This window comes from Plectrocnemia conspersa, unplaced genomic scaffold (genome assembly GCF_051122295.1).
Source record: "Plectrocnemia conspersa isolate PC_06_02 unplaced genomic scaffold, ASM5112229v1 ptg000010l, whole genome shotgun sequence".
Lineage (NCBI taxonomy): Eukaryota > Metazoa > Arthropoda > Insecta > Trichoptera > Polycentropodidae > Plectrocnemia > Plectrocnemia conspersa.
Genome location: NW_028277174.1, coordinates 18100564 through 18126112, shown reverse-complemented (window position 1 = coordinate 18126112; position 25549 = coordinate 18100564). Strand labels below are relative to the sequence as shown.

General features: G+C 29.8%; 1 long non-coding RNA gene across 1 annotated transcript; it reads right to left on the bottom strand.

Annotated features, from left to right (window-relative positions):
• Window positions 1–6974: 6974 nt before the first annotated feature.
• LOC148230807 (uncharacterized) lies at window positions 6975–24371 on the bottom strand. Its single transcript, XR_015810978.1, has 2 exons — window positions 24341–24371; window positions 6975–8793 (listed from the first exon to the last, which is right to left on the bottom strand). It is a non-coding gene; the product is annotated as an uncharacterized LOC148230807 (long non-coding RNA).
• Between the last annotated feature and the right edge of the window lie 1178 nt (window positions 24372–25549).

Here is a 25549-nt window from a genome sequence, read left to right as displayed (position 1 = left end):
AACTGTACAACATGTTTCAAAGTGCAGGCCAAATATCGGATAGTTGACATTCACAGGTTCGCGGATAAGCTTTTGGTGGCGGGCGCATAAGCCGCTCACCCCCACCGAGTTTTAAGCCTGATCGTTACGCTTGTCTGGAGTGGTCGGGTGTGTTCAACACTAAACCTCCGGTAGTTATTTGGTTTCGGGGAGAATCTCGAAGGCCTTTGTGGAGAGAAGGACTCGTCGCATTCGAACCACTCCCGACCCCATTCGAAAACGCCATTCACACAAAATGTCCCAGTTGAAAAACGCTTTTCGAAGAGTGTGTGCGGAATGGCCAGACGGATCCATCCCATACACGCGATATTGAAGATTACGATAGTAAAAATGAAAAAAAATGGCATCCGTGCGATCTGAAGATGCTGAGAATCGTCGTTTTTTATATAGAATAAGTGTATCGGTCATTGTTAGACATGTCATCCATTTATTTATATATTTACTGTATTATATCCGTATTTATTTACACTTCATTCGATTTGCACTTATATGAGAATGACAATGTTTTCATACGAAACGTCAAAACAGCACATTTTCAACTGACAGTTCTTTGATGGTGGTAAAATGGATAGAAATCAATCGACAATTTGTTGTTTACTGTTTCTTCTATTTATAGATGTTATAAACATACCAGTTGTACTGTTTGAAATCCACTCAATTATGATTTAGATTCGTTGTAAAGATTTTACTTTTACCCTTAAAGATTTTTTAAATAAGCTACAATTAAGAACAATACAGTCAGAATACTTTAATGTGAAAAAACTGTAAAGAACTGCTAATTATTTCGTCAATAATAATATAAAAATAACAAATACAATTAAATCAATTCATCAAAATTAAATTAGCACTTTCTAATTTTATCCCGATTCTCGTTAATGCGCGTCGATTAACTTCGTTTTACGATACTTTTACGAAACTCTTCCGTTAATTGCGAATCGGTGCGATTAAAATATTGAGTTTAACGCGACGCCGTTAAGGTGTGTAATAATGTGATTGAACGAAATCCAATCGACCATAAAAAAAGATGGACACGTTAATGGACCAATCTCTTACTGTGAACGAGCCCGAATCAATCGGCGATAATTGAAATTTAATTACGATCGTTCGACTCGAATAATTAGATCTTGGATATTTAGCTACTATGCATAGGTACATAAATACAATTTATAATACGCAATCCACTTACGCGAAAATGTCTCGATAACCTAATTTAAAAATTGAAAAGTGTACCGACGCTCTGTCCGCCTCTCTGGGGTGTCCTTTGGGTTGCTGCTGGAAAATGAGACACTGCATTAAATACGCGGGGACTGGTATAAATTCGCAATGGTAAAATAGTAGCCCCAAAGGTGAGTTTTAACCGGTAAGACCATAAATTGAAACGTACGTTTGTGAGTGTTTATTTTTATGTATATGCGTGAATGAAACGAGAGGATTTTTTTCACATATTACATATGTATTGGATGAAATAAAAATGTTTCTAAAAAATAATTCAATTTATTGTTAAACAATAATAATCTATAAAAGCGTTTTCAAATTGCAAACATTTCTATGAAGTTTATATCCTTACTGTGAAAAAAAGTTCTTTATCTTAGCTTAATTTTTTCCATATAACAATTCACTGTTATGTAATGATTTATGTACGTAAGTACATTGAATTCCACGAATTCAGACTTTGATCAGACAAGACTATTAATTGAAGCCTCAAAGCTTCGCTACATAATGGTCGTTGGGGAATTCATGACAGAACTCCTACAATGAGGTCTAAGTGCACTTGCACTCGTCCGGATGCACTACGAACGCGAATTGTCGATAACAATACATCTGGCGGTGTTCACGCTTCCACCTTGACGGAGGTCCTGGAGAGCAGGAGGAGCAGTCAACTCCTCTAATCCAGAACTTTCTAACAATTTAAGTATGTCCCAAACAATGCGCCTGGAACGCTGTGTAAGATTTTACGTGACGGGTATACGTTATATGTGACCGAGCTAGGGTTGTCGACCAATACTGCAAATGGGGTATTAAAGAAGCAATTCATTTTTTTTGTGTATTCAAGTAAATATACCAATACATATAATATTGATATTCTGGATTTTTATAACCGTAATATCAGTAAATAAACAATAAAAATATCGATTTTTCGTTACTGAATATTGAGATTTTTTTAAATATTTTTGTGATTTGTACAAAAAGTAATAATTTATTCGCATAGTAAACTTAAGAACTATTTTTTATTTTAAAAATAGTTTTATTTATTAGTCAATATTTTATTTTAGCCACTCATATAATATCTTATAAATTTATTGTTGCAGTAAAAACTATGTTCTGAACTAGCATAGAATTTCTGACATATAAATTATGATATGTACTGGCATGAACTATGTATTTATAAATTAGTTATTAGATTTTCAAAAGTAAGGTACACCATAAGTTTCAAGGTATCCATTAAAATTTCCTAATTTTTCATTTTGTATATAATATTTTTAATTAAGTTGCTTTGCTATTAAATGAGATTAAAATATATGAAAAATAAAAATACACGTAAAAATAAAAATAATATTTCTTAAATTTTCATCAGATTGGAAACTTGGAGCAAAAATTATTTATTAAAATATTATTGAGAAAAAATAGAATGATATTTAATACAAGATAAATAGAAATATTTAACAGAATTCCTAAGAGCAACTATGCACACTTTTATTTTTATTGCTCAAAATTTGTAGAATTATAAAAATAAAAAATAAAAAAATATTTTGTATTATATATGTAGAAAGATAGATCTGATCTATCCTCTTTAGTCAACAACTGACTACGGACTAGATCAGGTTGAAATCTAGTTCATACTAAAGCAAATTTTAAAACCAGCTATAATAATAAAAATTAATATTTTATTTAAAAACATATATTTAATAATGTTTTACAAACAATAACAAATATATTTAACGCATTTTTATAAGTAATTGTCTTTAAAATATACCGTTTTTAAAATATATTTATATAAAAAATATGTAAATTATCCCTGCAATTTTTTTTCGCATTTATTAAATATTTCTAATGAGGTTTCTCTCAAATTGCTTTATTTTAAAAAGTGCTCTGTATATGTAATTCTGAAAAGAGTACAAATTAATTTGATTCTAAGTAATATTTTTTTCAAGTTTAAAATAAGCCATTATATTACCGAACATTAATTGAGAGCAATTGTTAAATATAAATTAAACAACAACGAAAGACTGAAAACGCTGTTCATGCTAACTGAAAGGTTAAACATATTAAATTTTATTTTAATTTATTTATAGCACAAAAAATTTTTAAAATAAATAATTTTAATAAGAATTGAGAATATCGAAATTAAATAAAATTATTATGAGACTTTCAGGCGTTTTATTTTTAGTACACATGTATTATGCTAAATTTAGCATTTCATATTGGGATAAATTTAATTTTATTTTTTATTTGATACGATTCAAAAGTTAAGTAAATTACAACGCGAACTGAATTTTTCATTAGATCGCTCTCAGTGTACATATTTGTTTTAATCTTTTTTTTAAATAGATAATGTTTTTAATTAACCGTTTAACGACTACATAATGCAAAATCGGCAGCCCTAACCCGCCCCATAAATTCAACTCGTTAAAGGAAATGAAAACACACTCGCCGTACGCGCAATTTCCTCGATTTTCGAACAATATGGAAATTACCTTAGATACATACCACATTCTTGCTCATCCAAGAAAAATACATCGTGATTCACATAATATAATATAATCACGTGACTTCTTGATCACTTGGCTTACGTGACTCTTGCAACGTTTTAGCAATTATATTATATAGAAAATTAATCATGTTAATTAAATGATAATTGGACTAAAACAATTTGAGATTAACACAATATATTATGTTAATTCAAGTAAACAGCGTTACGGCAGCGTTAGCGCACAATGAGCAATTTGTATCTTAAATTAGAACAAAATTTGATTAAATTCGTAATTTTAAACAAAACATAATAAGAAATACGAATCATCGATCAAGTTAATGTTAGATAAAGACTGACATAACATTAACAGAAAGTTTATTTTCAAGATATTTAAATTTTGACATAAAAAATTGAAGAAAACATACGACGGTTGCAAACAGTCTTTTTCTTCTATTGCGTTTGACATAGACACAAAGCCTACTATTATTTATCGAATACTAATAAGCAAATGCGAGGCTTTGTCTTATTAAAAGATATTACTCTAGCCTGTTCTGTATCGAATTTTATTTTTAGATATTTAGTCAGTTTTACATATTATTTTAATACAATATCAACAAAGAATAAATTCAAGCCTGCAACTTTTCCGCCTGGAGTCGTTTCTCAATAATATTTATAAAACTTTTTCCAATATCTGATCGAATGCTGGGGGTTTTTTTAAAGAAGAACAATATAAAGAAATTTTTGATATCCATCAGCGTAAAGTTTCACTGGCAAGAGATATGGCACAGACTCGTATTGGTGGTGTTCACTATGTACCACTGTTGTACAATGTACCAAGATCCGTTGTTTGGAAACAAAACGCAACGCTCGAAGCTCCCGCGAGGGTATGTCGAGCATGGAAAGTTCACCAAAGCAGAACTCAGAGTGCACAGAGTATATATTAGTATATAGATATATATTTTTAAATATATGATTTACTTTATTGTGTATTTTTTATCATTTACATCGCACTTTTGATCGACGCCAAACAATGGAACCCTCAGGATAGGAAGCGGTCACACTCTGTCACAGTTGTCATCCTCTTCCCGTCCGAGTTTATGCTTGAATACCCTCCCCATAAGCATAAAAATAAATATGGACTTTTCGATATAGGGTGAGGGAGGGTCTCAAATTGTAATATCGTTATTATTTGAATATCCCCAATATCTACTACCTATATGCTTTGCTTTAAATTTACGATATATTTTATTTACAGAGAAATTGAGAATGGTATGCTTAGATAATTTTTGCATAGAAACTTGTACTTGAATTATATTCTATAACACATAATATATACTTTAAGGATTTGTAATATTCTAATGTTAAAATAGCATATTTTTTGAAGAGCTTGAGTATGATATATATTCATAGATTTTTTTTCTTATTTTCTGAGTCTTGTAAAAGTTTTACAAGAAATAAATACGCAGTAATTTATGAAACAAGCAATACAATAAATAAATTATTCAAAGATTTGCGTCTTATTTAAAGTACATACAAACAAAAAGAAAACGCTTAGTAGCAAAAAGGTGGGGTTCGACCCCATCGAAACATAATTGACGAAACGCTACATTCAAGTGCGTATTTATTAATTTATTTTACAAAGGATTTCCTATTTCGCTTCCGATAAAAGTTAAAAAGAAGCAGGGAGCAAAAACGAAAAAGAGGGGATTTGTTTTCCAGCCCTAGACCCCTCTGAATTTCGTAAGTCGGAAACGAGTTGCATTTTAATTCTTGCATGCACGAGGAAACGCTAAATCAACGTTTCCTTCTGGTTAATGTAATATTTTACGATGATTAATCGCGTGTTTCGTGAAAAATAATAATAATTTTCTTCGGGGCTATTATAATAATAAATTTTAATAGCGATTAATTTTTAATAATCGTGATTTATAACGTCTAGACTTATAATTGACGCGATTCGCGAGAAAAGCCAGTGTGCGCACAGATTTGCTCAATATCTCAATATTGAAAGTTGAAAACAAGTATACACTATTTATGAGAAACTGCCATCAAACTAATTATTGTATTCCAGTTTCAGCAGAAACCAATTTTTTCTGAGTACATTACAAATACACAGTATTCTAAATATATGTATATACTAATGTTTGTTATAGTGACTTTAATTAAACTTGTACTAACTCATTACTTATGAATAAACAATCCATTATTGTACGTCAAAATAAAAGTTTATATTTGTAATATTTATCTTGAGAACAATAAGCTAAATCTCCACTGGTAGTACTTAACTGCAGCTGCTCGCAGTAAAAGATACTGGTTAGAATGCCAATAAGTATATGTGTCAGCAGCACGTTAAAATTTTGAGATTGTAACAAGAAAGAATCCTATTTTTTCGAATATGCCTTTGAGATGGTAGGTATAGAGTTATCTTGATAATCCTTCAAACTCAAATAATTTTCCTGAATACCGCTTTAAACTAAAAACTGCATATTTTGGTTTAACCTGTTTACAATATAATCATTTTTTTATATAAAATAATACCATTTTATTTTTAAATTTTCTTACATTGCGTCTTATGTGTCATCGATGCTAATTACTAAAAGTTTATTTTTAATTCCAAAATGAACAAGCACAATAATTAGAGGAATTAACTCATAATATTATGGCTATTCAGCACGCGATAAAGCGTTTTAACCGTTTAAGAAAAGATAAGTTTTTTCGTAAAAATGGGACACCAGTGTGGGAATTTTTAAACATCATAAGTTACAAAGTACACATTTTAAATCAAACAAGACTCAAATACTCTTAGCCTTAATATGTTTATCAGCCAACAGCAATTAGTTTTAAAAAAACTTGCCACCCTTATTTAAACTATACTAAAAAAAAAGGCGAACCACGAAATTTCCCCTCAGACACGTCATCTAAGAACTCTTCTGATACTTATTCTACTGACATTTACACTTGCAGCTTAAGGCATTAGATCTTGAAAAACTCTTTAACTTGGACTGCAACCAAGAGGAAACCAACTCAACTTCGGACTAGCAAAGATTGAAGAAGCCGCCGCTTCTCTCTTCGCAGCTACTGGTCCAGCTAGATGTCCGGAACCCAAAGGAGGCGCCTAAAAACTACGGACTCACCCACGGAAAACATCTCTCAATTGTTACACAACAAATTAATTGATAAGAAATAACAACAATCTTTATCTTAACAAAAATTAACTTTTAATCCAAAGATACGGACAGTTCTATTTTTTTTTTTTTTTTTATAAAAGTTTATTTCTTAAATAGACATAGGTAAAATAGCATACAGATATATTAAATGCACAATACTGGTTCATAACCATTTACATTGTTTACAAATTGTTAAGTTATACAATAACATAAAAAGAATAATAAATTATACGAGAATATACTAAATTAAAGGAAAAATACATAAAACCTTTTACAAATTTAAAAAAAAATCCAAAAAAAAAAAAAAAATTTTGGAAAAGAATGAAGCAGATGAGAAAAACAAATTATACAAAATACATAATATTCAAAATAAAACACATACAAAGGTAAATAAACCTAGCCCTGTAGACCTGAAACTGATGACACTGTGATGAGCTTAACTGCATCAAAGCAATATGTGCTTAGGCATTTTATGTTTGTATTTAAATTTAAGTTTTGCTTTGTCGTAATCACCGATTCTTGAAATTAGTGGGTTTGCGTGGTCTCGCGAGATTTTTTTATAGTATTTTTCGGTTTGATAATAACAGTATTCTTTAATGGTAGGAATTAAATGTTTGGTGTGGAGTTTTTTAAGGTTAGTATAAAACGGTGTATTATAAATTATTTTTATGGCTTTATTTTGAATTACTTGAAGTTTATTAAAATTACTATTACTCGCGTTACTCCACACTGAACAAGCGTAAGTTAAAACAGGTCTGATTAATTGTGTATAGACTAGAATTTTATTTTTTATTGTAAGCGCACTTTTTCTATTAAATATTGATTTTAGAGCCGCAATGGCGCCGAGCCCTTTCGACCGGAGTTCAGTTATATGTTTATTGAATTTTAGTCTGGAGTCCAGGTGTATACCCAGATATTTAACGCTCGCTCTCCATTCAATGTTATGCCCTTGTTCACTTTTAATGGGTGCAGGCAAGGGTTGTCTACGTTTAGTGAATATTATTGCTTCTGTTTTGTCTTGATTAATTTTAATTCTCCATTTCATAAAATATTTTTTTAAGTTTTCAAGGGATTTTTGAAGTTTAACTGCAATAGGTTTAAGACCATAAGAACTAGTAAGGATTGCAGTGTCGTCAGCGTACATTGAGAGTTTAGTATTTTTTAACATTGGAATATCATTAGTATATAGAATGAAGAGAAACGGGCCAAGTATACTTCCTTGAGGAACACCAGCTGGTATTTTACGCGGTGTCGAAAATGTATTATTTAGCGAAACAACATAGCTTCGATTCTTCAGGTAAGACCGTAACATGTGAATAATGTAATAGGGAGTTTCATATTTTAAAAGTTTATACATTAATCCATCATGCCATACTGTATCAAAAGCCTTTTCCATATCTAATAATAAAAGACCAGAACTTTTTTTCATATTAAAATCGGCAGATATGTGCTCTGTTAATCTATTAAGTTGATGCGTAGTCGAGTGATTTTCGCGGAAACCAAATTGCTCATTAATGAGTTTGCTATTAAGAGATTCCTTTAATCGAGATAATATAATTTTTTCAAATAATTTGCTAAATGAGGGAAGTAAACTTATCGGGCGGTAGTTAATTGGTATGTTATCTGCTTTGCCAGGTTTTTTTATCGGATGAATTTTTGCCGTTTTCCAGATTATTGGGAAATATCCAAAAGATAAGCATGAATTAAAAATGTTATTTAAGTACTTAAAGCAAACAAAAGGAAGGTTTTTAATCAATATATTCTCTAATTTATCTATACCTGGAGCCTTTCTATTTGATAATCGTTTAACAATACTAAGAATTTCTGATATGCCGACTTGGTTAATGGATTTTTTATCTATTGGAGTTTTACTGATATCTTTAATTGCCCGGTCTACTTTATTTTGGGTTTTTTGGTCAATGTAATTTTGCGTAAGTTGATAAGATGTAGAAAATGTCTTAGCTAAAATCTCGACCTTCTCCTGAGTCGTGTTAGCTACGTTGTTTCCGGTTTTTAAAGGTGGTATATTTGAGTTTTTATTTTTAAGCGATTTCGTCATTCTCCATAAGGAATTATCTCCCGGTTTCAAAGCTTTTAGTTTACGCGACCACGAAGCGTTTTCGATGTTTTGAATTTGAACGCGAATTTCATCAGTTAGTTTGTTAATTAGAGTTTTAAGTTGGGGCGATTTATTTTTGTGCCATTGCTTTCTCATATTATTTTTAATTTTAATACGTTTAATTATTTCTGGGGTGAGTTCTATGTTATTCCAAATATTTTTACGCGACGGAATTGATGATATTTTGGCCTGCTCGATCACGGATGTTAAGTAATGAATATCATCGTCAATAGTTTTAGTGTCATTTGAGGTATAATTCTGTCGTTTAATCAATACCCGAGACTCTACTATGCTTCTGAATCGCTTCCAATCAGCCTTTGCATAATTGAAAACGACCTCAGACACCATCTCGACCTCACCGTCCAACGTAAAGAATACTGGAAGGTGGTCCGAGGACAGAGCCTGGATGCAGTGCATGTTTGAAATCCGGGAATTACCCTTGACCAACGTTATGTCCAGAATTGACGGAGTCGTGTGGTTGGTAGGATAATGCGTTGGGGATTTCGGAAAATTTACAGTAGTGTCCGTATCGTGTAAATAATCAAATATTAATTTACCGGATCGATTCGCACCGGGGCAATCCCAATGCATGTGTCTCGCGTTAAAGTCTCCAGTTAATATCACGGATTCTCCAAGACGAAACACATCATCAAGGTCACCTCGAAGCAACCTGTCACCGGGAGAATTATACCCCGCGACAATTATTATTAATTTATTATCGTGTTTAATTTGTATCGCGACAGTTTCAAGATTAGTCGTGTTTGTTGTAATGCGCGCGTGTTTAATTGATTTTTTTACAAATATCGCGACCCCTCCGCCTGGCCTTGAGAGACGGTCCCTCCGGAGGCAGACAAAGTTCGGTATAAAAACGTTGACGTGTGGTTTGAGGTAAGATTCGGTGATTACGACAATATCAATTTTGTACTCACTGATCAGCAGTTCCAGTTCTCCAGTTTTATTTCGGAATCCGCGTGAATTCCACGTCAAAACGTTGAGCCCCACCTTAGAAGAGCACATCGAGATATTCGACCATCATCAAGGCGATCTCCATTTTGCTGGCACACTTTCCAGCCTTGGTCCTGATTTCTTGAAGGACGAGCAACATCCTGCGTAGCTCTGAAGTTGGCATTGTGTCTGAGAGGGGCTCCTCAGGCTGCCTGGTTTGGGGACGTTGTGGCGCCTTGTTTATTGGTGCTGGTGCGGCGCCAACCTGGGCGTTCCATGAAGTGGCTGATGAGATCACTGCTGGGGTGGTTGAGGTTTTTACCAACGCTGGTTTCGTTGGTTTCAGTGCAGGAAATTGCGCTTGCTCGAGGTTGAATATGTTGTTCGGCTGCGACGAGTGAACAGTGGGAGTCGGTCTCTGTTGTCTCTTCTGAGTTTTCTGTAGGTATTCTAACCTACGAGGGCACTCCTTAAAATTGGCCGGATGGTCTCCTCCACAACCAGTGCAGATGGCGGGTGCTTCTCGGTCCTTCTTAGAGCACTCGTTCGTGGCGTTGGACAGTTCTATAATAATCCCTTCGACGTTGTAGAGATTAATATATTTTTTTGTTAAGATAACGTACGTACTATTTTATTGCAACTCAATAGCTTAAATTCAGGAAATGCTCAATATAACGGCTATTAAGCAATGTATTTTTATGTAAGTGCTGGGTTATTTAGAGAAATTCTAGAATTTTCACAAATATATATTTTACTCACTGTGTTTGATATAACAATTTCGAACATTTTTAGATAAGACTGATTATTTTCTTAAAAGAAAAAAATAAATTCTATGATAATCGTGAGAGAGCTGATAGATTTTTCAGTTTGTATGATTATGTCGAACTAGATAAATATAAATACCAATTTTCTGCGCAAAAATATAGTAAAAGATATATTCCAGGCTATATACAATATAAAATGAAAATAACCAAAATTAAACCTTTTATTGACCACTAATATGTACAATATAATGAAGCAATACATTTTTTTATTTAAACTCTCTAATTCAATATTTTCATTTTAAATTACACTAGAAGCAAAAATGAAACATCTCAATATTATTCTAGAGTATAATATGAATAGAAAACTTTTTGTTAAATTGCAGTTCTCTCAATTGCCGATCGAACCAATTCAAATAATTTCAGTTAGGCAAATCAATGAGTGAACCAAACCTTTGGTTTTGGAGCAATGTTCCCAAACTCGGAGGAAGTTGTCGGAAAATCCATTTTCACTTAAACCGCGCTCGCCACAATAGGCTTTGATGAGTATTTTTTGGACGAAGGCGACTTAATGCGACCCTCTTTGGCTAAAAGCTTGGGGACGCCTGGAATGAAGGAACGTTTGAAAGCAAAGCCTTTCGATGAAGTTAAGGTGGAACAATGAGGGTCGCTAAGAGCAGATCCAGTGACAAAGGAACTCTCGGAGGTAGCCAAGACCGACACATATCGACCGGTACACTATTGTTTGATTTCATCCCTTTATCGAGCACCCACTTTAGAACGTTTGATAAAAGACAAATAGGGTAATCGTTACAGTCATTTATCTTTGTCATAGTTTTTTTTAATATGCCGGAATTAATTTAATGAATTCACTACATACTGACATATCAGGAAATCTTGACGGCTAAGGAATTATTAACCTTGTAGATATATAATTTATTATTGTAAATGTACGATATTATTTTTATGTATATATGTAGTTACATAATATCATATATTATATAGTATTTAAATAAATTCTACTTAATGAAAAAATATTCATCTGAATAAAATAGGAAAGGATAAGAGTAAACTAAAGTAAAGCTTTGGTTTGTGAATAAACAAATATTATTATTTTATATAATAAAATTAATAAAGCGTCCGGTTCGTACCTTTTTTTGTTTGAACCATTGTAACGTTTAAAATTCGTATTATTATGTTATTCGAACTACGAAATATATTACAATGGAATAGATATGAATATTTTACATAACGTACCCTATATACGCAAATGAAATATCTCATCATACATAAGATTGCTTCGTTTAATTAAAACCCTCACGTATTTATTTGATTAAATCTTTATAAATATTCAGTTAGCAAACGCTATTTATTTCGGTTAAGCTTTTTATTACAATCAAACTTGAGATATAAAATATTATTACCTACGTTATATATAAACTACAATATATTTATTGAACATAAATATGATATATGATTTTAAGAAATAATTTTATTTTAAAGAAAGTGCTTTTTATTGATTAAAAAAAGGTTAAATGTAATAAAAGCTCTTCATTGTTTTTATTATTTTAATAAATATTTAATTGTCTTGTAAAAATATAACCTGACTAGCCAAAAATCGTGCGTTATAGGATTACATATAATTACTTACTATTAAATTTTAATGACTTATTTTTCAAAATAACAATAGTTTTACATTATAAAAATGTTTCAGACAATTGTTTTATAATTTCACTGGTCAATATCAGTGAAACTATATTGTTACGCGTATATTCGGAATATTTTGGCTTAGACTTTGACTTTGAATTTTGCAGTTGCGAAACGTATATTTGCTGTTCAAACCCAAAACTAACCTAAAATAATTAACTAAACATAAAATAACCAACGGAAAGTTAATTTTTCGTTAATTTTTTAGGTTAGGTTTGAATATTTTGGCCTTTAAGTGTATTAACTGGTAATTATCTATAGGTATTTTTTTATTTACATTCAAAATCATATTAGTAAAATTGTATTGTTTAAGTATTGGTTCACAAAAACATAAAAAAAATATTTTTAATAAAAATAAGCATTATTTTGATCATTAGTTTACTTCAATAACTCAGATGATATTTTAATTGACGACTGTTTAGAGAAGCATATGATTTCACTAGCACTTGTCAGTGAAATTATATTTTTACTATAAATATATATTTACCGGTAAAAATTTATTCCGATATAATTTGACTGAAGTGGTAGTGAATATATATATTTCAATTGGTAATACACATCCTCTGTAACATACATAACACGTAGTCGTATAGATACAATAAAATCGATTAAAAAAGTAGAAAGGTAATATATTCTAGTTAAAAATAAACTATACTATTAAACTAATATTTATTAATTATTACTATGCACTACACTTTTAAACCACTTTTTTTCATAATATTAAATTATTATTTCTAAGAAAAGTGGAGAAACGGAAATAAAAATTATAGATATGTATTCCAAATTAATGTAATGAAATAATGAAAAAGCATATAAATAAAAAGATTTAAAAAACGCCGATTTTTAAAATAAAAACAGAATTATATTCCATTTCACAAAATTTATTTTTTTAATTTTAAAATTTCAATACAAGGGTTATCTATGGCACAAGTTGTAATTTTATTAGCTATTTTTTTAATGTTGGTTTAATTTTTTTTATTTAATAACGATTTAAATACATTCTTGTAATTTAATTAAGTGGTTCATTACAAGATACATGATCTACAGTATAAGTAGATATATTTTAAAATCTATTTAAAGTAAAAATAAGAGGTAAATACTTCTCACCTACACCTAGCCTAAACACATTGTATTTGTCGGTTGTAAATGTAGCCATTTATGCCGCACATTCATTAAGTCAGATACGATTTCGAAGGCTCCGCACAATGGAATCATTCACAGGTAGGTCGCCAATGCCTGTTATATTAGTCCTATTCGTCTTACCTGGAATTTCGAAGGTTCAGGTATGTACAACTTTTGTCGAGACTGAATGGATCCGTACGTGTTTTCTTTATGGCACGTTGGATTTACGCACTTTGTGTGTTGTAAAACTTTTGTTTCGTGTTTGCCCAAGAACGTTTTCAAAACTTTCATACTATATAATATATATCATGTCTTCCAAGAAAGGCTCACACAACTGTTTATTTTGAATAAATTACTTATTTTGCACAGCATAAAGGAATACTATAGGTTCGACCTGCACCAACTCCAGACAATGGCAACTGTGTTTTCATTGTAAGATCATTACACAACTATATAATGTTGGAACAAGTATTTATACCTGTGCGTATAAAATTAAAAAATCTTTTATAATTACGTTTAATTAGGCATATTAAATATCACTAGAAATTTCCTATAGTCAGCTAAAATGCTATAATATCTCATGCACATTTTAATCATAAATTAATTTTGTTTGAAAAGGCTTTATATTCCTTATACAAAGTGTTATTTTATAGCATCGTATTTTATAATTATTAACTTTATAAATTCAACATACGCAACTTAAATATTTGAGTACTACATTTATAAATATTATGCATATGCATAAATATATAATATTATTACGTATACTCATATGTGTATGTACATAGTGAATTAAAGTGCAAAATCATAACTGGTTTTCATTGCAATATAGTTATTGAATTTATAGTAATATATGTCAAATAAGTGTTTTAGTTGATTTTTCCAATTTTTAAAAACAAATTAGCATAGTAAGATTAAATTAACACAGAACCATACTTCATGATAAATAACTTGATTTTGAATTATTGATTAGTTATAATGCAACCCTAGAATGTTCATCTATAATCATTTTCACATAAATAATAATAACAACGTTCATGGAATCTCAAAGTTTAAGCCGAACGCGATAAACCGATACCTGGCAATACTCTCCCAAAACACACAAACACAGGTGCTTTAATTATTCTCGATACCACACAAATCTGCCAAAACTCAATGGTAATACTTTTGTATATACGTATATGTGTATGTAATTCTCGAACGTTGCTCAACCATAGATATACAGCTCCGTGGAGAATTAACTATAACCGAAATGAAAGCCAAACATTTCGATCTTGCAAACCAACCAACATGCGAGATTTTTCTTCTGGACTACCTCCCCGGACATACATATTCATGGGCACGTACGCTCAACTTTCTGCGGTTCGCTAATCCCAATTCTGTAAACTAAAAGAAGAGAGCAGGTGGTGCATGCACCGCTGTTTGAATTGTAAGATGGCACAGATAGATAAGCCGGTAATCATTTGAGCCTTTTTTATGCGCCAAGCAATGGTCATGAGTTCGGTAAGGCGCCGTTTGGATAGGTGTCACGTACTTGGCGTCACACCGTCGTGTCATAGATCCTTTATTCTTGGAAAATAAAAAGGTTCGTGACTGGTGTGGGTCAAAGCGCATTCGGACCGCACACTGCGCCTTCCTGCTTCGCGGTTTTCGACACGGACTGGACTTTGGTAGTCGGTTGAAGGACGTCATTTTTTATATACATATTGTCACTGCTTGGTCACAATCGGCCGGATATGGTTTATAATGGGCTCAGCACCACAAAACCCTCAGAGCCGAACGCGTATAAATCGGCTTATATCTTCACAGCGCCCTTTAACAGGACACAGGATGCCGCGGCTAGTCATCGTCGTCCATGGCTAAGTGACAGGGTGGTTCGGAATTAAAAATCAAATTCTGGTTGATATAGAACATTGTATATTGAAGTTCTACTATATCAGGCAAAAGTCTTCATTTCGGTTTAATGCCCTTTGCGTTCTGCAAATAATTACAGGGTCATAGTTTTTTAATTTCAGAAATAGGTTAAATCAATATTGATCAGATATTCATTAATATTTCTTGTACCAATAGAATTCCTAAATACTCTAAAGTCTAAATGAACCACAAGAATTTTTTTATTTAATCTGATTGAGAGGTGAAAAATTAAAATCAACTAGAATAAAACAGAGTAAATTATATTTGCGAATTGTAGACAAAATTTGCCACCACTTCTCTAAAGTTAATAGAATGAAAGTCTAGCGTTAAATGCCTGGACTTAAACCCTGATTCCAAATTTAAATTTAATAAACACATTTTTCTACTTCGTTTTATATCGCATGCTGCTATTCGACCCTTAGACCTATATTAACTAAAAAGACCGCGCTTACCACAAAAATATAAATAAATCTATTAAAATAATTTATAATACACCATTTTAAACTAATCTAAAAACTTCATATTAGCCTTGAAATACCAATAATCAAATAGCATTATCAATTTCATATTAGAAAATACTATAAAAATACATCGCAAGCAAATTTTAGCCCTCATACAAAAATTACGTATCTTAATATATTTAAATATGGGATGATGAATGATTTTTACTATTGTACATCTAAATCCACTAAATAAAGTCATATTGCACGATTTTTACATAAATATGCTCGATAAATATTATCGTTCATTTCAATTTCTTTATATTTATCTCTCACTGCTAGGTATAAGCTTATTTTTGCGCTGATGATTTTTAAAATTGTCTCGCAATCATTGCATATATTTACATTAAGTAGTGTTTCAGAGAACTTAAAAAATAGCTATGCTGTTAGACACAGATCCGTTTAAATTTAAAAATAAATGGAATGCTTAAAATTTATATGCTAAAAAGATATCGCAGATGCTGCGGTGTGAGCCGGTGCATTACCGCGATAAAGCAGTTGGTGTGACTTTGAACGCTTCAATATCTACTCGGCAAATATTTTTGCTAGACATTTTTTTAATACACCATAGCAATCATTATTAAGTAAATTTTGAAAGTAACTTTGTTTTAGTTTATGAATAAATTATAAGTCAATTAAATTATATAAATAACAATTATATAAATTATATAAATAAAATAATATATAAATTGTATTTCTACAAACATTAGGCGTATCTCAATTACGATTGCACAACTAAGCCTATTAATTATCAACGCTCCAATTTATTTCGTAGAATTTAATTTGCCTTTAATGTCCGATAAACTAAATTTCAAGCCGTTATAGTCCTTCATTGCAACATTGGCGTATCAAATTATCATTTGGCAATAATGAGGTGTTCTCAAAAGTAACTTTCTAAATCAGTCATCTCACATGACGCATCATTCTGCGGTGACTCGACAAAGAAGATAAAAAAAACAATACTCAGTTGGTCATTGTGTGACACAGAAACTGCGACGCATACTAAATATCAAACATCCGGCAAAATAAAATTAAAAATAACCCATGATAACATCCGATAAACGTCGGTGCTTAGACATTTTTGGATCATTCTGTAGGCACAGGTAAAAATACCTGCAACACCTCGCCACGGCCCGGAGGGTAAAGTGACAAAAAATATCCACGTTGTCGTTTCTCGAAGGAGAAGAAAAAAAAACAACAACACAAACACACACACCTGAATTGGCTTTGCACCACTGAACATCCAACCTCATTTCCTGTAGGTACAATGTTTTTTCAATAAAGGAATTTCGCCAGACGTAAATGAGAGGATAGCATCATCCGCGTCCTAATTTATGGACCATTATTTTTATTCTTTGTAAAGTTTTTTTGTCTTCATCATATTCAACGGCGAACAAGACTTTTGTAAAAAAAAGCGAACCTGTTTATTTTTTCTTTAGAAATAAGATATTACACTTATATACAACATATATCCATTAAATAATAAAAAAGCACAAAGAAGGAGAAATTATAATTTCAATGTGATTTTTCTTCATTGTTTGATAAAAAAAAAAGAAATGTCAATAGTCGAACGTGAAAAACGACGGTGTTGATTGATCGGAAAAACTCTTCCTTTTAGTATGTAAATAAAGGACGTGTCAAGGATAGGATTGGAAGGATAAACAAACGTGAAAGTCTCGCGACGGGAAATGGGAATATATAAAATATAATGTCGGCGTGTTTTATACATACTGAATTTGAATTCATGTAGCATTAAACATACCTATGTATATAAGATTATAAAATTATGCATATATGTAACACTAAGCTAGATTTTTTTGACACGGATATGCATATAATACAGTTGAATAGCCAACAATTTTATTGCCTTATCATTATTTGTATGCAGTTAAATAATAATCAAATAATTCATATTTATGTATGTCTAATTAAATACACTATGTGTATTTTTTATTTATTAATATTTGAGTAACATATTATGATAAAAATATATGATTTAAGGTAAAATACAACAAATATGTTTTTATAATTATTTATATTTTTAAGGCACAAATATTATTTATAAACTTTATTAATGAAAACTATTATTAAATTTCATTTTTATTGCTATCACGTACAAAAACTCATTGATAACAATATCAATAATAATATCTTTAACGATATATGATTTTATTAAAAGTATGGATAAACTGTGTAAACGATCTTACAATACTTTTGAAGTAGTAAAAATGAATAGAGAAGAAATATTCTGAAAACAACTTAAATATTCAATCATTTTAAAAACAGAAATCTGTGTATTATCGAGTGAAATTTTGCTTTCATTTTTTTGTATTAGTATTCAAATTAAAAGCTTTTAATTGAATATTAATTCTATAATCGTACATATTTAAAATTGAATAGCGAGATCTGCACTATTTTTTTCTTAAATCAACTAAACTAATATAATCCAAAGACATTTATATTACTTGGATGTTTCTAAGACTTATCTATTTAACAAAATAGAGTATTAAATTTGCTTTCTTTATCCGGTTCTATATATATTTATATTTTCATAACTCTTGTTTTACATTAGAATTTTAATACATTTAATTCTCCAGTACTGTATTTTTTTTATTAATTCTAGAAATATTATTTCAAAATATTAACAAGGTAGGTAAAATACATGGAAAATTATAGGATATAAATAACATTACACCTGAAAAATGTATATGCTATTTAGCCCTTGCACATAAATTTAAAATAAAATACTAAAAAGTGTGATAAATTGCCAATTAAAATGACAGATTGTAATGAAAAAAACGGAACATCAAACAAGCTAAGTAATTTGCTATTTCGCAAAAGATTTTATGTCAGGTAGAGATATTTATTATATACTTGTTTGTGGATACTAATGCTAAATTTCAAGAGATCTTTTAAACTAGTATATGTATAATGTTAAGAAACTTTGAGAGTATGTGTATAAGTAAAATAGTGTTTATTTGCTTTAGTAATTAAACATTTGAAATGTAAAAAATAAATTTAATTAAGAATTTAAGAAATCTATCTAATAAAACAAATTGATTAATTTCTCCTCCTATTATTTTATTAGCGAGAACGAAATACCAAAAAAAAAGAAAGTGGTCCTTATCTTGAATCGCCACACAAATCAAATCAACAAGTCCCCAACCCAAAAAGCGACACCTATTCGTAATGGCTATTAATCACCGTTTTTGTAATACTCACCAGCCTCCCTTTTCGCTCAGATGTTCCCAAACTTCACGCTCGATTTAATCAGACCAGTAAAAACTCGAGAAGAAAAAGACCAATTAAAAAAACATTTATTGCGTCACACGGTCCACTCGATAATTTAATTTGCCTATTTATATTATATTTACAATTATTATAAGAAATATCATAAAAATAATATTTTATTATAATTTTAAGTCAAGTAATATACACTATGGTTAATACTGTATAATATATTTCATATTAAAAATAATTTTTTAAGACTTTTAAATTTATACCGCATAAACAATGATCTATATTTATTTGTTCAATGATCACTGCTCATAAGGCAACTGCTTACATGTTCATACAAATCATCACTCACACAGAACCATCTTTAAAAAAAAATACAAAATTTTTGCTCAGGATGAAAAAAACATTTTGATTTTTGATTGCTAAATTTAAATGTATCCAGTGTAAGAAATTAAATACATATAGTATATATATTCTTGAACTCGGTTTCAGATCTCAAGGTAAGAAATCATCAAAATTATTTATATAAAGGGGTACCTTTATATAAATAAACGACGTTTTTTAACATATATAGTTTTTGCAAATAGTTAACTTTAAACTGTTGAGTAGTAAACACGTATTTTTAATTTTTGTGCTGTGACCTTTGTTTATTACAAAAAAATATTCTTTCACCATGCCAGGGAATAATGGGAGAATTTGCTCACTATATTTTTTTAATAGAGCTGCAAATTTTAAAAACCCATGCTGGAATATTTATTTTTCGTGGTTCATTTATCTTCTCTACTGTATATTTTTACTACGAATTATAAAAATATTGGTTTATTTCCCAATAAAAAAATATCTTGAATTTAAAAAAATAAAAATTATATTTTTGTATTCCTATATCTACTATATTGAAACTAAAAATTCACATAACACGTTGTGTATACTTGAGGATGGATTATGGGATAGTTTCGATGTAAATAGCTTTCTCAGGAAATTTGCAAAGAAAACATTTTAAAAATAAAACACAACTCCTTTCACATAATGCAATATTGATACCCCTTTGTATATTTTAGCATCCGAAATGCGTCCCATAATCCGCTCTATGCTCGTCTCTAATATGTAAATATTGCCGAAATCGTATGAAAAATCTCATAAATGTTTCATACGCGGATGTTGTTCGCATTCAACGTCTCGTACACACTGGGGTTAAGCCCGCAACGATAAATACTGATGTTGGCAACGTTCATTTGTCAGTATACTGTCACGGCTGTTGAATTTAACGCGTTTGAGTAATAACAAGCACGTACTTATGTAATGCGAAAAAAATATGCAAAAAGAGACAGTAAAAAATATTATAATTTATACTAATTTCTTCGAAAATATAATAAATCAATAAATAAAATCTGCGCAACGAATAAGAACAGCAAGATATATGTATATTTTTTTGTACTAAAATAAACCGAATTCAAAATTACGCATACCAATTTTGACATGCTTATAAATAGTCGATTGATATAAATAATTGCTTGTAAGATAATATGAATCTTGGAATCAATATCTGCATTACTATATTAAATTAAACATCACTAAATTACTATAAATAATATATATAACCTATCTATTACCACTTTTTGTAACTCTAATTATGTTATTAACACTTCAACATACAACCTACACGCACATCCATTATATAATACATGATGTTTTTGTTCTCAGTTCTTAAAAAAAATTTAAGCTTCATCCAAATAATCTTTTAATTTAATGAATCTAGTTTTTTTACTAATAAAATAATAATGTTAAGCAACCTATATCAGTTTTAAATTAAGTGATGAATCAAATAATATATAAACATTACCTAAATCAATTGTGTGATGTTTTAATTACAATTTACCAAAATTGGATATTTTAAATCAAGTCACATTAATAATTATATTTAATATATTATTGTATAGCTGTTATTATGAATTTGTATGTACTTGTTTTGTATTATCCTGCATATTAAAATAAAATAAAAATATAAAAGATAGAACACACTTTGGGCAACAGGGTCTCGGCTGTCACCGAGTTCAATTTATCACCGTGGGCGAGTCGGGGGGGAGGAATTAAATCCGTTCTCATCCAGGATGTAACGGATCCTTATCGACGGAGATCATCTTAATTACCGAGTCGTCCGAGAAGAGGCGCCAGAGATGCCAACTATCGACGGACGACGAGATTAACTCGATTTATTACCGTCTCATTCGCCAGATTTTGGGATAAACACGGGAAATTTGAATATAATACATATTATTCACATAGTAATTAAACGGACAAGGGCAAGGGGTGATGCAAATACGGAATATTGATCGACAAAAAAGTCTAATATATTCTGATAGAAGATAAAAAGCTTTTATATAGTTTACTGTTGAGGTTTTATATATTTCAAATGTATAAAAAAAAGACAAACATGACCATTATATTTTATGTGTTATCTAGGAACCTTTAACATTGCCATAATACTTGAAAATTATGTTTTGAATTACATGTATTAGTTGTTTAATGATTATGATATACTAGAGTTGGACTGCCCCTTATTTAAGATGTATTATTAAATCAAACATATTCCCTGTAAAAAACTACAATGATTACTGGAGTGTCACGACATTTCAAGCCCCAGCCTTCGCCTTTGACCAATCAGCCCTACGATTCCGCAAAGGGTCCCTTATTGCCACACCCAAAACAGCAGATTTAGAGCACCACAGTGCCCATTCCTCCCAAGAATCGACACCTCTAAGGCGCCCCACAGTTGCCGCGTCACTAGAAGACTTGCACCCTCGGATGCTGCGCCGTTATTGGCTGCACCATAATAATTTCTATGTATATGTATTCAATAAATATGACGTTTGATAAACATGATAATGTTAATAGTAGAAACCGAAAATATGTATCTAAAATTATGTGCTTGTTAAAGATTTGCCATTTATTTTTTAATATCAGCAATTTTATTAAACGACAAAAAAATAATAAACAAATCTTATAAAAGCTAAAAATAAATACTGTTCTAATTATGTTTTTCAAGCTTATTAAACAAACCGGCGCAGAGTTCAAAGATAAACGAAAAATACCATAAATAAATTTGACGAAAATTCGTTATTGTCAGTCATTTTAAAAACCAGCTAATTGAATTTCAATCCGTTTGATCTGTTTGAAACGAAGAGAGAAGCGCTCTAAATCGAGATTATAAAATATTTTACAATGAAGACTCGAGTCGATAGGAAAACAATATTAGTCTTAACTTCCGGTTCTGAAAGTGAATGAAAGAAAAATAAAATATAAAATAATGTTAACTTTAGTCGGTGTTGTGACTAAGGAAGGATACAAGTTACTCAATTTTTTTCATAAATTAAATTTATTTACAAAATAAAATTCATAATTATATTTTGGAGCACACAGCTATTAATAATTTGCATAAGATAACAACACAAAGCAAACACCGATATCAAATATTATATATTCACGAAAATGATAACAGCTAAAAATCTAAACATAATTTTAATTGTCAAAAATCTCGAGGTACCTACAAAATAATATCATTACGTTTTAATTTTTTAATAAAATTTTAAATATAATAAAAAATATATTTATTACCCCAATTGTAACGTGTACAAATTAACACAAACTTTTAATCAGCTTTGCCACAAATTGTTAAGCGAAATAGGAGTATAAATAATTATATACGTATAGCGTTAAAATACAAACGTCCGCACCTTTGCGTTTTGAAGCTTCTACAAGCTCAACACCTTTAGATGCATTTTTCATAAAGACCGTAAATTAGCGCAACCCTTTCACTAATTATACAAAGGTTTCTAGAAATTGCTAACGCATCTCAGGCAACCCTAATAAATACAAAATGATGACTACACCTTTGGTTCAGAACGGTTAAACTTATCGCAGACATAATATTTATACTATATTATATGTACATAGATAGATTACCCTGTGCAACTTTGATGGCAACTAATAACAGAATCGAAGACTAAAAGTATGTATTATTCGACCTATAGTTCCACGCTATGAAATCAACACAGACTTTTCTTATACCGAGAAATATTAGATTACGTATGTATGGTCTAAGATCAAAGGTAAGTTATTATTTTTTGCAAATGTGATATATTTATAATTTAAACAGAAAATACACACTAGATTGTCGAAACACTGATTAGTTTCCGCAAAAGGATACGATATTAAGTTTTAGTGCAACCTTGTCGTAATAATAACGAAGTTGTTAACTTAAGTTTCTTTGACTTTAAGAAGACGTTTAACAAAATCCAATAAGAGAAAATTATCCAACGGAAATAGACAATAGGGATCTTCAAGTTATGGCTAATCTATACTGCAAAACAAATTGCAAGAGTTAGAACAAACGTTGTGAGAAAATGTTATACAGTTAAATAATAAGTAAAATAAAGCTAATTATATTAGATAAATAGAGACTTTATTAGTATATGTATACGTATAATTGACAAAATATAATACGCTAAAGGATGTATTTAATTCATTAAGCATGGATTGAAACGTGTAAAAAGTTAATACCACATTCGTATATTCTGAATAAATTAAGTCATCCTTTAAAGCATTACTCAACCCCGTCCAATTATATTTGTGCTGTTATCTGGATGTCGTTACTCATTTATGTATCTTCCTTATTAATTAATTTCATGCTTCAATATAGTATCTCCTAATGAACGCCGCAAATAGATTTAGTAACTCAAAAGAGGTTCACCCTTTGTATTTCATAGAAAGATGACTTCTGGCCAATGCATTTAAATTCAATGAGTGTATCTAAAGACAAGTATTTTTTTTCTATATAACACTATGTAGTGCTTTTAATAAATATAGCTTGTAAATTTATATATCCTCATTAACGTGTATTTTTATGAATTTAATTTATGCTGTGTTACTTTACAAAAATCTAGAAAATTAACCAAAAAGTGTAAATCATTTTGATAGTATTATTAAAATATAGATTAATAAATTATTAGTTATAAAACTTTAATTAAATGGCCTGATAGAATATATGCCACAATTATCTTTAATAGCTTTCAAAAAAGTAGTTTATTCAATGTGATTTAATAAGTTTGCCAATTGAAATGTTATGAGCTCACATAAGCCACAAACCTTTCGTAATTATGAAATCAAAATGAATTATTATTAAACAATCAATCAGAAATACCCATTATTACTAGTAATAAAATTATAAAAAATGTACTAGTCAATTAGGAAATTATATTTTTATGTAGTATTAAAAGCTAATAAATATTAGATCTTATTTTTACATATACTTTACTTTTACTAGTTTTTTCTTTATTTCTGCCATTTCAAAATGATCAAAGTCAAATAATCTGCTAATAAATCTACCAATAGATATAGTTTTATAATTTAGTATTAAATAATATGTAAAATTATTTATATTATAAATGTTGTATTCTTAACTTTTTATTTCACTATGAAATTAAAGATACTATTTTAATAAATATTTAATTTTAAATGAATATAAATCTTTTGGCTTTATATTTTAGAAATATATATAATATAAACCTAACATTGGGCTTTAAATAAATTTAATACGTATTACATTACACAATATATAATAGCTTATAATAAAATGAAAATAACAGTATATAAACAAAAATACTTTATATTTTAGATTAAGTTTTTACATATTACAGAAGAAATTTTGATGTATTATGGTTTAGTTGTCATTACAGAACTATTTATTTGTTAAAATTTGACAATTAATTTTCAAACAATATGTGTTTATTCTGAATAATTAAAACTTTTTTTATAAGCGATAAAATGTAAATGAATATAGCTCGAAATAAGAAAAGTTTTAATATAGTTTCAAGTTGCACTTTTGAGAATAACTACGTACCGCGTACATTGTGGGTATTTTAAATTTTATAATTAATTTCAAGGGAAATAACGTACGCGTTAAAAAATAATTAAATTTTAACGTTAATTACCTCTACATTGTTAACTATGCATTTTCACACACCATTGTTAAAACTTAAACCATTATAAATATTTTTAAATGCAATCAGCAATGAAAGTATCAAGTTTAAGTCTCAAAAAATGTCTTTTGCATATGATATATTATTTTTATTTTTCATAATAATATAATATGAAGATTGAATAAAATTAGACTATTATATTTAGACAAATATTTTTTAACCCTTCCGTTCAACTAGTAACATGTAGTAGTATGATATAAGTTAGTTTATAAGCTAACCAGCTAGTTCACCAAACGACGATAGTCCACGTCGTAAAACAGCGTCGAAATTTTTCAGCGCAACCACCGACCAAGTCATCAAATTATAAATTGA